The sequence below is a fragment of the Ranitomeya variabilis genome, chromosome 2 (genome assembly GCF_051348905.1).
Source record: "Ranitomeya variabilis isolate aRanVar5 chromosome 2, aRanVar5.hap1, whole genome shotgun sequence".
In the NCBI taxonomy this organism is placed as follows: Eukaryota; Metazoa; Chordata; class Amphibia; order Anura; family Dendrobatidae; genus Ranitomeya; species Ranitomeya variabilis.
In genome coordinates, this window is record NC_135233.1 from 1,109,635,460 (window position 1) to 1,109,650,006 (window position 14,547).

Below are 14,547 nucleotides of genomic sequence, written 5' to 3' on the forward strand. Positions count from 1 at the left end.
TTTGCCGGGGGATTCAGCTAGGACAGGCTGATCAATCTGACCTGAAGAAAAGTGGGGAAGGTCCCCTCCCCAGCCACTACACGGTGTACCAATGAATGATATAAATGAACCGTAAGTCGATTTTCTTCTGTTAATCCCTTTTTATTTGTAATTGCACTGTACATACAATACTTGTCTCATTTTATAATATGTTTGTGATACTGCCTATCTTTTGGAGTAAAATATATAAAATACTAGCTGCGTTTCTCCTTGCTCTATAAGGTACTGTCACGTCCTCTGAAGTGAATTACGCTTCTAATCTGGGTTGGCTCCGGACCCGTTATTAATTAAGAAATCGGAGCTGGTGGCAGCGTATTTGTCCTGTGCTTTTGGGAAACCTGGTAGCAACGGATGGCGTTGATAATTATTGTTCCTGCCTGAGTGGGAGTAGTTATATCGCCCTCGCTGCAGTGTGCCCATCAGCCAGTACAAAGTAAGGCAGCCTTTCTGGTGACTAATTATCCTAGGACAGTACCGTGTCTGACCTGAGCTTAAAGGGGACGCCAGAGAGCTGCAAGTTACAAACCGGAAGTGGGATATTGATAAATCCCCTTCAGAAAGAACTGGGGCAACCAAATAACCCCGGTTCATGACATATTAGTGTGAGCGGTGGGGATGATAAAGATATCCTCCTTGTGATCCGTGACAGATGTCACATTTTATTGTGCTACCCACTATCTCATCTCCGTGAGATAGTAAAGTTACATGGGATCTCTACCGATATTGTGTGTGACCGGGGGGGTGCCATTTATTTCCAAATTTTGGAGGGCATTTTGCACTCGTTTGGGGATCCACCTGTCATTCTCTTCAGCATTTCACATGCAGCCTAATGGACAAACTGAACGGGTTAACCAGAATTTTGAAACTTATCTTAGGTGTTTTGTGTCTGCGAAACAGAATTTTCTACTTAACGCTAGCTGAATTCATGCTAAATAATCGTTGTAATGAGCCTACTAGTAAGTCCCTGTATTTCGGGGCATAAAAGGGTCCAAAGGAGCTGTGCATGCCCTCAGAGCTGCAGCTCCCAGAAAGAGACATTGAAGGCAGAATTATATTGCAGCGAGCGTGTAAAGGAGAGGAAGCAAAAGGAGAGGATACCAGAAGGGGACCAGCCCTGCACAGGCTGCCTCCTTCTGAGGCGCAGGATCCCGGTAGCCGGACCACAGAGGAAGTAACGATCCTTTATGCCTTGCTCCAGAGACCGGCAGGACAGCTAATTTCATGTTACCTGTCCGCCCCTACACCCAGGAGGCACGGTGGCATCCCTTAGAGGCTGGGGCATGATAGAGTCCCTATAAACCACCTCAAGCCACCAGTCATATGGGTTTGTCCTATCCTATCTGGGGGACAGAGAAAGACAGAACATCTACAACAGTTGTGAGGACCTTATGAGAAGCTTAGCAGTAAGGGACTACAACACTACAGTGCTAGAGGAAGGCTTTTATTTCCACCTGGACAAGGGGACTCTGGACTTGCCTCCAAACCGGCCGGACTCTGCCTGCCCTGTGATCTGGTGCCCTGGACTGTGGATGCTGAAGTCTTCAGTAAAGGTAAAGAGACTGCAACCTTGTGTCCTCATTCTTCACTGCGCCATTCATCATCCGCCATCTACACACCGGGAAGCCCTGGCGACATACTTCACCTGTGGGAAGGTATACCATCTAGCAGCCATAACATCACCCCAGCAGACCCCTTAAAGCAGCGTCGGTCACCTTGACCGAATACCACAGGTGGCGTCACGGACATTCTCCTTTAAGACCTTTCCCTTTTACACGGATGTCCCAGGGCCACGGACCGGGTCAGCCACCTTGACATCCCCCTGTGAACCACAGGACCCGGTACAGAGTACCCCATGGCCCCATGGGGGCGCTCCACTAGCTTATGCTGCATGGCTGTAAGTTGTTGGTGGTTGTTATTGGAGTAGATGATTGGTGGATTTATCTGTGACTGTTGCTAGGTTTTAGTGTGTGATAATCCCGTTTCTTTGGTTTAACCACATCCGCCACTCCCCGATGCATTCCTCTGTTATATGTGTGAGTATATTCGTAAGCTTGGTATTTTCTGCTACCCCTGTTCGTCTTACCTTGTTAGTCTGGTTGGTGTATTACAGTACACTACTAATCCCCTCTTCCCTGGGTGGCGGAAGGGTACAGATTGAGGGCAGATTCAAAAGGCCCTGGCCTCTTCACCATCGGACGTAATCTGCTTAACGGAGCGAGCTAGGGTGCCCCTAACGTTAGGCACAGGGAAGGTGCCCCTGGTCCCGATATACCCAGCAACAGACTCATAACACTGTCATTGTGTTGTTCTGAACTGTTGGACTTTACTTGCTGTAACTTTTAGTGCACCTATATCCACCCGCCCAGCTATTGTCTTGGGAACCCGGCTTAGTGATAATAGATAATGACGATAATACAGGGCAGAATACAATACTTACACATTATAAATAATCTTACACCGAGTGTTAGTGATACCCACCCTGGGGTATTACGGGCGTGCCAACCTACAAACTAAGGCCTCATTCACACCTCGTACATAAAGAAGTCCTATTTTCATCAATGTTTTGGATAAGATTTTCTCCAGTATTTGGTCAGTGTTTTTTTTTTACCATCAGTGATTTTCTTGTATGAAAAAAATAAGTTGTGACTCTCCTGCTCATTACAAAGTCAAAACGGACACGGATTGTGCCTGGACGGCCGTGTGAGCGATCAGTGACATTCAAGACTTGGACAGATCCTTTCATCCATGTCTCGGATCAAAGACAGATGCCTCCATGATTTTTTTTGTGGACGCAGTCCATTAAGAAAACATGTACACATGAAGAGCATTGGTGGCTCAGTGGTTAGCACTGTACTGTATATAGGGCAGCATGTTGGCTCAGTGATTAGCATTGTACTGTAAATAGAGCAGCACAGTGGCTCAGTGGTTAGACTGTACTGCAGGGGTGTCAAACTGCATTCCTCAAGGGCTGCAAACAGGTCATGTTTTCAGGATTTCCTTGTATTGCACAGGTGATCATTTAATCACCTGCACAGAATGATTCCAGCACCTTGTGCAATGAGAAGGAAATCTTGAAAACACGCATGGTTTGAGGCCCTCGAGGAATGCAGTTTGACACCCCTGCTGTACTGTATGTAGGGCAGTACAGTGGCTCAATGGTTAGCATTGTACTTTATATAGGGCAGCATGGTGACTCAGTGATTAGCATTGTACTGTAAATAGGACAGATCTGTGGCTCAGTGGTTAGCACTGTACTGTAATTAGGGCAGAACTGTGACTCAGTGGTTAGCACTGTACTGCAAATAGGGCAGCACAGTGGCTCAGTGGTTAGCGCTGTACTTTATATAGGGCAGCATGGTGGCTCAGTGGTTAGCATTGTGCTGTATATAGCACAGAACTGTAGCTCAGTGGTTAGCACTGTACTGTAAATAGGGCAGCAGAGTGGCTCAATGGTTAACACTGCTGTTAATAGGGCAGAACGGTGGCTCAGTGGTTAGTGTTGTGCTGTGTATAGGGTAGAACTGTAGCTCAGTAGTTAGTACTGTAAATAGGGCAGCACGGTGGTTCAGTGGTTAGCACTGTGCTTCATATAGGGCAGCATGGTGGCTCAGTGGTTAGCATTGTGATGTATATATGGCAGAAATGTGGCTCAGTGCTTAGCAATGTACTGTAAATAGGCCAGCTGAGTGGCTCAGTGGTTAGCATTGTACTGTAAATAGGGCAGCAGAGTCGCTCAGTGGTTAGCACTGTACTGTAAATAGGGCAGCACGGTGGCTCAGTGGTTAGCACTGTACTGTAAATACGGCAGCACAGTGGCTAGCACTGTAGTTTTGTGTCCCATTAAAGAATAACATCTTCAAGGAGCTAGTATGTTTTCCCTGTGTTTGCAATGGTTTCCTCCCACCTTCCGCATACATATTGATAGGAAATGTAGATTGTGGGCCCCGATGGGGACAGAGCTGATGTCTGTACAGCACGGTTGAATATGATGGCGCTATATAAGGGAGTACAATGGATAAATTATAATGGATGCAGTTTGTGTTCTAGCTATAAAAAGGACACGTACACGATTCTCGAGTGTCTGAGAGGCCTTAGGTACATACCCCAGAGTCTCCAGGTGTGCATATGTCACACGTATGACATCACAGGTCAGCGGCCCACGCGTTACAGTGTAACACGCAGCAGGCACCTTAGGTAATTACCTTATTACTGTACAGTGTCCTCGGTGTCTTCTTCACCGCTCTAGAAGCAGAGACTCATCTCTGACCACATTTCCTCCAGGACTGGAATGAGAGGTCTCCAACTGTGAAGCCTGAGGCCAAATATTCTTCTTGTCTTATGTCTCTGGCTATATGTCCTCCTCATATATGGTGCGAGGTTTACGTGGAGCTTCTCCTTGTCTCAGAAATAATATTCCAATATGGAGCCTAGAACATCTTCACCTGGCCAGACGCTCCTGTTCCCGTGTCCTGACCCTGTGCTCCCTACAGACTGGTCCCTGGCACTCGGAGCCGCCTCGTCTTTCCTTTGCTGCCGCACCTTTCTGCTTCCCTAATCCTGTGTGTACTCCGCCTCTCTCCTGATCTTCCCCCTTACCTGTCCATGCTCGCCCGGTGGCACGCCTCTCTCCCATGTGCAGGTAACAGCTGGGATAGGATGGTCCTCATACAATTACAGAGCCTGAGGGCAGAATACTCCACACTGGTGGCATCTCGTATCACCCAGTGCAGCAGAAGAAAACGTGGGCAAGAGTGACTCCTTCATATAGAAAGCCATGAGACTGAAGTGTCGGATTCTATAGACCTTTAATTAAAGTCTGCAGAACTGGAAGACCCTCTGTGTATAGCAGCATGCTGACCCTCAACAGGGGATGACATCTGGAAAGAGATGCACAGAGCAAGTACATCACCCTGGAGACCAGCCACCATCAGAAGTATGTAGAAAAGCCACGGAGACACCATCACGTGTTTCTCAATGCAAGCAATGAATAGCCAGGTCTTTCACCGGGAAGGAACAACCACGGGAAGGGCAGCATCCAATAAAGGAAAACCACCTATGCCAAAACATGGTATCCATCCACAGACAGCTGTTTCGGGGTATTTGCCCCTCATCAGTGTGGAGTAGGAAACTGGCTATTAGGAGCAGTGCCTAGTGAAAAGGCTATAAACGTAAGGATGAATGACCTCATGGAGATCAAAACATCCAACACCGCGGAGACACCATCACGTGTTTCTCAACGCAGTGATCCAGAACACTGCCCCCATCCCTTATGGGAAATATGCAAATGCATGTAGAAAAGCCGCGGAGACACCATCATGTGTTTCTCAACGCAAGCAATGAATAGCCAGGTCTTTCACCGGGAAGGAACAACCACGGGAAGGGCAGCATCCAATAAAGGAAAACCACCTATGCCAAAACATGGTATCCATCCACAGACAGCTGTTGCGGGGTATTTGCCCCTCATCAGTGTGGAGTAGGAAACTGGCTCTTAGGAGCAGTGCCTAGTGAAAAGGCTATAAACGTAAGGATGAATGACCTCATGGAGATCAAAACATCCAACACCGCGGAGACACCATCACGTGTTTCTCAACGCAGTGATCCAGAACACTGCCCCCATCCCTTATGGGAAATATGCAAATGCATGTAGAAAAGCCGCGGAGACACCATCACGTGTTTCTCAATGCAAGCAATGAATAGCCAGGTCTTTCACCGGGAAGGAACAACCACGGGAAGGGCAGCATCCAATAAAGGAAAACCACCTATGCCAAAACATGGTATCCATCCACAGACAGCTGTTTCGGGGTATTTGCCCCTCATCAGTGTGGAGTAGGAAACTGGCTATTAGGAGCAGTGCCTAGTGAAAAGGCTATAAACGTAAGGATGAATGACCTCATGGAGATCAAAACATCCAACACCGCGGAGACACCATCACGTGTTTCTCAACGCAGTGATCCAGAACACTGCCCCCATCCCTTATGGGAAATATGCAAATGCATGTAGAAAAGCCGCGGAGACACCATCATGTGTTTCTCAACGCAAGCAATGAATAGCCAGGTCTTTCACCGGGAAGGAACAACCACGGGAAGGGAAGCATCCAATAAAGGAAAACCACCTATGCCAAAACATGGTATCCAACCACAGACAGCTGTTTCGGGGTATTTGCCCCTCATCAGTGTGGAGTAGGAAACTGCCCCCATCCCTTATGGGAAATATGCATGTAGAAAAGCCCCGGGGGTCCTTTTAAGGTCTAAAAAACATCAGAAAATGATGGGAACACTGCTCAAATGACACAGGGACCTCATGGGGATCGCCCCTGGAAGCATTCCTGACTCCTAGGTCACAGCTGTAAACAATGTTGTCAGAGTTTCATGCCATTTTTACAGGCGCACCAAAAAACACACTAAAAGGAAACCAAAACGAATTTTGCTGGGAAATATGTTAAGGAACATCCTTTCCAGGCTAATGACTTGTATATAAGGCAAAACAATTAACTCCAGACTAAAATGTTCCTCCACCACTTGGGCTTAGTTCACACGCAGCGTTTTTGAAGCGTCTTTCAACTTTAACATTGCTTTCAACCACTACAAATGCATTCACTGGGAAATGTCACTGTAACATTTAACACCCCTAGCTGGCCATGTGGTGTGTGATGGAGCGCCCCCCCACTGCCGCAGGGCCGAGGGGTACCCGGTACCGGGCCTCCGAGTCTCTGTTCTGGGGGGGGTTGTCACGGTGGCTAGGCCCGGTCCGTGGCCCTGCCTGTCAGGGGGACGTCCGGTGAAAGTGTGAAGAATGATGGTGTAGTTGTGATATGCCGGTCGCAGTAAATAACGAGGACACCAGGTTGCAGTCTCTTTACCTCTTTACTGAAGATCTCTGGGTCCTCAATCCGGAATACGGTTAACCAGGCTGCGCAAGTCCGGCCGGTCCAATGGCACCTCCAGAGTTCTCTTTACAGGTGGAAATCGGTGCCTTCCTGCTAGCGCTATGTGTTGCGGTACTTCCCTGCTGTGCTTACGGAAAGTCCCCACAACTGTTGTGTCTGTTTCTTAAGTTCCCTCACAACTCGATTAGATGATGTTCTGCTAATCTTCCGTCCCTCCCTGATGTTACGGTTAGGACGGCACCCGTATGACGGGTAGGCTCGGAGCTCTTCCGGGACCCTAGAGTCGCCCCTCTCCACAAGTTGCCCCCTATGTCTTCGTAGGTGATTTAGGTGAGACAGCCCGCCTATGACTGACTGTCCTGCCGTTGGTTTGAAGTATTGCTTGAAGCTAGATTTATAAATACTTCCTCGGCGTTCCGGCCACCGGTTGTGCGCCTCAGTAGAATGTTGCCTCGGTCTCACAGCACGACTCCTACTGGTATTCTCCTTGTTGCTTTGATCTCGTTTCTCACTCAGCACAATCTATCTCGCTTCTAATCCTTCCTTGGGCACCGCCGCTATGCTGAGCAGGCACGGTCCCGTGACGTTCTCTCAAGTTGCCAGGCCTCTGTCAGGATCCCACCCCTGACAGGGGCCCTACCGAATCTTCCCCCACAACACCCTCTGCCACAAGGTGTTGCCTGGTTCCAACCCAGTCAGCTTTCTCCCTAACTTCCTGCCTGACCCCCAGTTTTACCAGTATGTGAGGAGTGGCCTAATGAATAGAACCCTTAGCTCCCCCTGGAGGCCCGGCTGTGAAATGTATTGGTGTCTGTGATACCTGGTCAGATGAACTCCTTCAGTGCCATCAGACGTACCATAGTTCCCCTTAGTGGCGGAGCCACAGTACTGCAACGACCAGGACTCTGGGGCGCTGCATGTGACACATAAGCAGACCCATCCTGTTTCATTTATGAAGGAGGGACTCTTAAAGTCATAAAGCCTATTTTTAGAGGGGCATCAGGCAGCATTAATATTCTTAAAGGGCCATTATTAAACAGTGGGTCTCCTATGCTGTTATTGCCTATGCTGTGAGTGGCTGGGCTGCCAAGAATTAGAACGCATCACAATACCGCTTTCACCAGAGGTACAGGAAGGCCTCCAGAAAAAATGTTGCATTGAATTCAAGGCCTGCCCTGCTATCAAGTCATATGCACCCCAATAAGCCTTGGAACCCAGGTACTGGATGGCCACAGGAAAACCCACTTCACATTCTTCAGTTGGTCCTGCCATACTGTTTCCTTATGCATTCAATGCAAGGGTCGCCTTGACCCAAATTTGCACACACCTCAATCCCCCCTTAGAAGAAACATGGAGGAGGGCCTCATAAAAAAACTGTCCCATTACAAAAGAGTGGGTCTCCTAGACTCGTAATATCCATACACTAACTGCATGGGCTGACAAACACTTCACCATGGGGGGTGCATTTAAAAAAAAATTGTTTATGGGCATCATAAATGGAGCGCCTCATGGGGCCTTGGGGTACTCGGTACCAGGTCCTGCGGTTCACAGGGGGATGTCAAGGTGGCTGACCCGGTCCGTGGCCCTGGGACATCCGTGTAAAAGGGAAAGGTCTTTAAAGGGATCAAGTTTATGTTCGTGACGCCACCTTTGGTATTCGGTCAAGGTGACCGACGCTGCTTTAAGGGGTCCGCTGGGGTGATGTTATGGCAGCTAGATGGTATACCTTCTCACAGGTGAAGTATGTCCCCAGGGCTTCCCGGTGTGTAGATGGTGGATGGTAAGAGGCGCAGAGAAGAACGAAGACACAAGATTGCAGTCTCTTTACCTTTACTGAAGACTTCAGCATCCACAGACCAGGGCACCAGACCACAGGGCAGGCAGAGTCCGGCCAGTTTGGAGGCAAGTCCAGAGTCCCCTTGTCCAGGTGGAAATAAAAGCCTTCCTCTAGCGCCGAGGTGTTGTAGTCCCTTACTGCTAAGCTTCTCATAAGGTCCACTCCTCACAACTGTTGTAGATGTTCTGTCTTTCTCTGTCCCCCAGATAGGATCAAACAAACCCATATGACTGGTGGCTTGAGGCAGTTTATAGGGACTCTATCATGCCCCAGCCTCTAAGGGGTGCCACCATGCCTCCTGGGTGTAGGGCGGACAGGTAACGTGAAATTAGCTGTCCTGCTGGTCTCTGGAGCAAAGCATAAAGGTCCTTACTCCCTCGGTGTTCTGGCTACCGGGATCCTGCGCCTCAGAAGGAGGCAGCCTGTGTAGGGCTGGTCCCCTTCTGGTATCCTCTCCTTTTGCTTCCTCTCCTTACACGCTCACTGCAATACAATTTTGCCTTCTGAATATCTCTTTCTGGGAGCTGCAGCTCTGAGGGCATGCACAGCTCCTTTGGACCCTCTATCCACCTCAGACTCAAGTCTGGAACCATCTAACATTCCCTACAGACTACCAGTTATATATATGTGGGGAGTGACCTAATAAATAGGAGCAGAAGCTCCCCCTGGTGGCCTGGAGTGTGAAATGTGTTGCATGTTTGTGACACCTGGATGCAGTTATCCTTCTTTGCCTCCAAACGTTGCATCACTCTCCCCGAGAGAAAAGCAATACCACTGCGACGACCAGGACCCTGGGGCGCCGCATAAACACCCTTGCAAAAAACTAGAGTGGCTGTAGCAGCACGGAACACGTTAACCCTGGTAATCTACTGGTTCTGGATGATGAGGATGAGGATAAGGAGGAGGATAACAACAAACAGGCCAAATCTGGAAGCATATACCCATGTGCGGTTGTGAAGAGGTGCAGGAGAATACACCTCCACAAAAAAGACAATGTATTTGAGGTTATGTTTCGCTGTTTTTACTTGGTGGTGTACAGAAGTCTTTCCCAATCCAGCCCTTGTTCATTTTGATAAGAGTCAGCCGGTCAGCATTTTCAGTTGACAGGCGGATGCGCTTATCTATATATATAATTGTCTAAGGGTTTTTCCGTCTGTCTGTCCTGGAAATCCCACGTCTCTGATTGGTCGAGGCCGCCTGGGCCTCGACCAATCAGCGACGGGCACAGTATCGACGTAGATGTCATAATGGTTGCCATGGCGACGATGATGTCTTAAAGGTTGCCTCGACCAATCAGCGACGGGCACAGTATCGACGTAGATGTCATAATGGTTGCCATGGCGACGATGATGTCTTAAAGGTTGCCTCGACCAATCAGCGACGGGCACAGTCTGCCGCGAATTCTGGAATCATCATTGTCCTCCACTGCTGTCAAGTGCCGCCATTGTGTAGGGTGTGTGCCTGCGTCTCTCTGTATGTAGAATGGGTCGTAAATGAAAATACGCCAATGAGGATGACAGAAAAGCAGCAGCAGCAGCAAGAAAACGAAAACATTGGGAACAGGAGACACCACAACAAACTGACGCCAGACAAGCCCAGGAAGTGGAATCTCACAGACATTCATGATTGGTCGAGGCAACCTTTATGACATCATCGTCGCCATGGCAACTATTATGACATCTACGTCGATACTGTGCCCGTCGCTGACTGGTGGAGGCCGCCAGGCGGCCTCGACCAATCAGAGACGCGGGATTTCCAGGACAGACAGAAAAACCCTTAGACAATTATATATATAGATATCTATATAAATATTTGTCTAAGGGTTTTTCTGTCTGTCCTGGAAATCCCACGTCTCTGATTGGTCAAGGCCGCCTGGGCCTCGACCAATCAGCGACGGGCACAGTATCGACGTAGAAATCCTGCGTCTCTGACTGGTCGAGACCGCCAGGCCTCGACCAATCAGCGACGGGCACAGTATCGACGTAGATGTCATAATGGTTGCCATGGCGACGATGATGTCTTAAAGGTTGCCTCGACCAATCAGCGACGGGCACAGTCTGCCGCGAATTCTGGAATCATCATTGTCCATATACTACGGGGACATGCATATTCTAGAATACCCGATGCGTTAGAATCGGGCCACAATCTAATCTGTTATAATTCCACCAGCGGCACTAAAAACCCTCTCTGACAGAATGCTAGCAGCAGGGCAGGCCAGGACCTCCAAGGCGTAGAGAGCCAGTTCATGCCACGTGTCCAGCTTGGATACCCAATAATTAAAAGGCACAGAGGAATCACGGAGGACGTTTGTACGATCTGCAAGGTACTCCCTCACCATCTTCCCAAACATTGCACTTCTTGTGACAGCACCCCTTGCCTCTGTGCCGTCACGATGGGAGGGTCTGAGAAAACTGTCCCAGAACTTTGCCATTGTTCCCCTGCCTGAGCTGGGTTGCACTTCTGTCTCTCTCGCTTGGACTCCTTGGTTGTACAACAAACTCTGACGTCTGCTGCCAGCGTTCTCACATGGGAATTTTCTAAGTAATTCTGCTACAAGGGCCCTCTGGTACTGCAACATTTTAGTACACCTCTCTGCCTCTGGAAGAAGAGACTGAAAGTTCTCCTTGTAGTGTGGGTCTAGTAGTGTCACCAACCAGTAATGAGTGTCACTGAAAATTTTAAGGGTCACAGGAAACGTAGTGCAACATAAAGCAGCCATGCGTGCCAGACTACTAACAGGCACGACTTCCATGTCCTCACCAACAGGACGACTGACCATGCTGTTCTCCTCCTCCTCCTCCCTGTCCTCAGGCCATCCATGCTGAACAGATGGTATGACAGTTGTGCTTGTAGTACGGTCTATAGCGCTTGAAAGTAGCTCCTGTTCTCCCTCCTCCTCATTGTCTACCAATCCATGTTGGGACAACATGAGGCTGGGCTGAGTATAATCACCCTGTATGGTTCCTTGCTCCATGTCCTCGTGCTCTGCCTGAAATGCATCCTCTTTCATTGTGAGCAGAGGTTTTCAGAATGCAGAGAAGCGGGATGGTGACGCTAATTATGGAGTCATCGCCGCTCACCATCTTGATGTATTCCTCAAAGTTTTGGAGGATGGTACATATGTCTGACATCCATGTCCACTCCTGAGATCTTATGTGTGGAGTCTGAACTGAATAACGACGGCCTTGTTGATGCTGGTAGTCAACACCTGCCCTCTTCTGCTCATAAATCCTTTCCTACATATGCAGTGTAGAGTTCCAACGCTTGGTGACATAACACACCAGTCGGTGAGCCGGAAGCCACAAACGCTGCTGAAACACGGCAAGCGCGGCTGAACCTGTAGCTGACTTTCTAAAATGGTCAGACAGGTGGCGTACTTTCACTAGCAGATTCGGGTAGCTTTTGAGAAAACGTTGAATGACGAGGTTAAGCACATGAGCCAGGCAAGGTACACGTGTGTGAGCTCACCTTGCCTCAGAGCCGTCACCAGGTTCTGGCCATTGTCACACACAACCATGCCTGGCTGTAGGTTCAGCGGTGTCAGCCAAAAATCTGACTGCTCTTTCAGCGCTGTCCACAACTCTTCAGCATTGTGCGGTTTGTCACCAAAGCAGACTAGCTTCAGCACAGCCTGTTGCTGCTTGGCTGAGGCAGTGCTTCCAGCTTCTGACTGATGTGCTCATTTCAGAGATGGAGGCTGAGGAGGAGGAGGTGCAGGAGCTGTAGACTGTGGGGGCAACCCTGATTGACATAAGGCCCGCAATCCTCGGTGTCGGGAGGATGTGTTCCATCCCAAGGTCCGACTGGGTCCCGGCTTCCAATATGTTAACCCAGTGTGCTGTCAGTGAGATGGTTAGGTGGACTTTCCCAGTAACAGCATTGTTGAGGGCACGGGTAATGTTGTGGCACACATGCTGGTGTAATGCTGGTACGGCACACCAGGAGAAATACTTGCGACTCTGGACCGAGTACCTTGGGACAGCTGCCGCCATGAGGTTGCGGAAAGCTTTCGTCTCAACAAGCCTAAAAGGCAATATTTTGAGCGCAAGCAGACGAGAAATGTGAGAATTTAGTACTGTGGCCTGTGGGGCGTTGGCTGCGTATTTCCGCTTGCGTTCCAATGACTGGGGTATAGACAACTGAAGGCTGCATTGGGACAAGGATGTCGACGGGCTTGAAGATGGTGCTGGTTGACTGTGGGCAACAACAGGTGCAGTGCACGAGGCATCTTCACATGCACCATGAAGTGGGGATTGGCTTCTACGCAAAACAGTGGAAGAAGCAGTGGTATTGAGTTGCCCGCCAAGGCCGTGGGGTACCCGGTACCGGGTCCGGTGTTCACAGGGGGATGTCATGGTGGCGACACGGTCCGTGGCCCTGGGCGCCCATGTAAAAGGGGGAAAGTCTTTAAAGGGATTTAATGAATAAAGTTTGTTTGTGACGCCACTTGTGGTATTCGGTCAGTGGGGACCGACGCTGTTTTATGGGGTCCTCTGGGGTGATGTTATGGCAACTAGATGGTATAACTTCCCACAGATGAAGTGTATCCCCAGGGCTCCCGGTGTGTAGATGGAAGATGGTGAATGGCGCAGTAAAGAACGAGGACACAGGTTTGCAATCTCTTTACCTGGTTTACTGAAGACTTCAGGCAGCCACAGTCCAGAGTACCAGATCACAGGGCAGGCAGGGTTCTGGCCGGCTTGGAAGCGAATCCAGAGTCCCCTTTACCAGGTGGAGTTAAAAGCCTTCCTCTAGCGCGGTGGTGATGTAGTCTCTTACTGCCTATGGCTTCAGATAAGGTCCTCACAGTTCTTTTCTCTGTCCCCCATATAGGATAGGACAATACCTGTATGACAGGTAACTCGAGCCTTTTTACAAGGATTCTAGCACGCCCCGGGCTCTATGTGTTACTGTGTCTCAGGTGTGTGTGGCGGACAGGTAACTTGCAGTTCAGCTGTCCTGCCGGTTTCTGATGTAAGTCGTAGTGTCCCTTATAACCTCGGTGGTCCGGCTACCGGTTATCTGCGCCTCAGAGGGAGGCAGCCTGCTCTTAGCTGGTCTCCCCTGATGTTACTTTCCTGTGCTTCGCTCTCGTTCACGCTCACTGAACAATGTTCGGCTTTCTCTGTTTCTTTCCAGGAGCTGTAGTACTTCAGACTACACGGCCCCTTCAGACCTTCTGACACTATGTCAGTCTACTCTCTCCTCTGTCTCTCCCTTTATGAACTGAACTCCTTTTCCTCCAGATCAGAATGTATTTATAGGGGAGTTCACCCTAAACTAGGCTTAGCTGTATGTATGGTGTATGCATGGTGGTTGCCTGATAAAAGATATCCTTTATTGCTTCCAAACGTAACATCACTCTCCTCATGAGGAAGACAATGCTACTGTGACAACCAGGAGCCTGGGGTGCCATACTGCCCCCCGTTAAATCCAGTACTCCCAGACTGGGAAAAGAAGAACAGGTTACAGGTTAAATAATGCAAACATTTTGAAAAACATACAGTACAGACCAAAAGTTTGGACACACCTTCTCATTTAAAGATTTTTCTGCATTTTCATGACTATTAAAATTGTACATTCACACTGAAGGCATCAAAACTATGAATTAACACATGTGGAATTATATACATAACAAAAAAGTGTGAAACGTTGGGGATTTACTCAAAATTGAAGGCATGCTGAACCAGCATGGCTACCACAGTACATTGCAGTGGAATGCTATTCCATCTGGTGTGCGTTTAGTTGGACCATCAGAATGTATTTTATATGGAGGTTCACCATA

At 49.0% G+C, this 14,547-nt stretch overlaps 1 protein-coding gene across 3 annotated transcripts in view; it reads right to left on the reverse strand.

Annotated features, from left to right (window-relative positions):
• The window catches only part of LOC143808842 (sterile alpha motif domain-containing protein 12-like), a 40,867-nt gene that overhangs the window by 24,806 nt on the left and 1,514 nt on the right, over positions 1-14,547 (reverse strand). Inside the window, exon 1 of one of the 3 annotated variants that reach the window (XM_077291948.1) lies at positions 4,242-4,597. The exons of the other annotated variants lie outside the window; for them this stretch is intronic. The gene's annotated coding sequence lies outside the window, so the exon portion shown is untranslated. Of the gene's footprint in view, positions 1-4,241; positions 4,598-14,547 lie in introns of those variants that run through there. 3 annotated transcript variants of the gene reach the window in all.